Source organism: Notolepis coatsorum (assembly GCF_963971535.1).
Source record: "Notolepis coatsorum genome assembly, chromosome: 12".
NCBI lineage: Eukaryota > Metazoa > Chordata > Actinopteri > Aulopiformes > Paralepididae > Notolepis > Notolepis coatsorum.
Window position 1 is genome coordinate 43,509,690 of NC_140176.1, and position 1,621 is coordinate 43,511,310.

Here is a 1,621-nt window from a genome sequence, read left to right on the forward strand (position 1 = left end):
CTAGAATGTCATTGTTGACACTTTGAAACCGTCTATAGGTTGGAGGTCTGTGTGTCAGCAAAATTTGCTTAAAAAGATTACCATAACCCTTTCACTACCACCGTCCGTAGTGCTGTAGTGTGGTAGTGAAAGGGTTAACCTTCTGTAGTGTGGTTGTGAAAGGGTTAACCCTTTGTCGTGTGGCAGTGAAAGGGTTAACCTTCTGTATTGTCACAGTGAAAGGGTTAACCCTTTGGTAGTGTGGTAGGGGTTAAAGCATTTTAATCATAGACAATTTTTTATGGGATGTGAGTATTATGGGATGTGAGTATTAGCAAACACAGCGGCAGGAAATACACTGGTGTCCATTTAGAATGTTTATGATTATGTTCTATAGCGTACAGTGGCCAGTAGCCATTGTGACGTCAACATTAGATGTGTTCTCATGACTAACCTCTCTTGTGTGAAACGGTACACCTGGAAGAAGTGGTGTTCGTTGGGAGATGAATTTAAATTCTTGTAGTTTTCTTCGGTTCTGCCCACCAACTTGTCTCGATGTGGGGCATCATCCAAATACAGGCATCCAAGTAAACTTTCTACGTCCAGGATGACGGTTCCATACGAGCATGAATGCTGCACTATGCAACTTCTAAACGCTGGACAATCCACCCATCTGCCGACAGACAAAACATGACTGTATCAGTATGGAACCCGTTCTAGTGACTGGCTGGTCCTTAACCCTTTTACTGCCGCACTACAGAAGGTTAACCCTTTACTATCCGTCGGTAGTGTGATAGTAAAGGGGTTAACCTTCTGTAGTGCGGCAGTGAAAGGGTTAACCTGCTGTCGTGTGGCAGTGAAAGGGTTAACCTTCTGTCGTGCGGCAGTGAAAGGGTTAAGGTCCCCTGAGTTTGCTCAGAACAGGGTGAATCTGCATTTTGCTATGATGCCTCTAGCTCATGGAATTCTCCCCTCTGTTGCAGAGTTTAAAACCTTGACCTCCAACCTTTGTCAATCAAGTTGTACGTGTTTTAATTGATTTGTTATCCTTGCTTTTTGACTTATTGTTATGATTTTCCATGTTTTTTTCTGCTTATTTCTGTACACTCAACGTGACTGTAAATGAGGGAAACGTCAGTTGGGGGTTTGAAATTAAATTTTATTTAAATCTTTCACTGTCTATCCACACGTGTGTCACACAACAAACCATGCATCACAGCAGATCATAGCAGCAGATCGTAGCAGCAGACCTAGTGAAACCAGGACCCTGAAGGCCCGATGGTCATGTGTTTCATGACAGCATGATACAGTGACTTCCCAGAAACACCTGGGGGTATTGAAATGTCTGAAACCCTCCAGACAGATTCCTTTCCCTACTGGTGTTGTGTTTGATTTTTGTTTTTATTATTAATAGTTGAGTCGTGCATATCAAAAAGATGTTGTCCACACACAGGACCAGGTATTGTATGGTATAGGCATATTTGTAAACATTTGCATTTATTTATGAATTATGTAACCAAATATCTTGAACTGGGAGATTTTGCATCTATACTGTGCATAAGGGCACAGCACACCATTCACACGTTCTTATCTGTTGAAAAGACTGAAAGTGTTATTGATAAAATGCGTTCGAGCAGTTCAT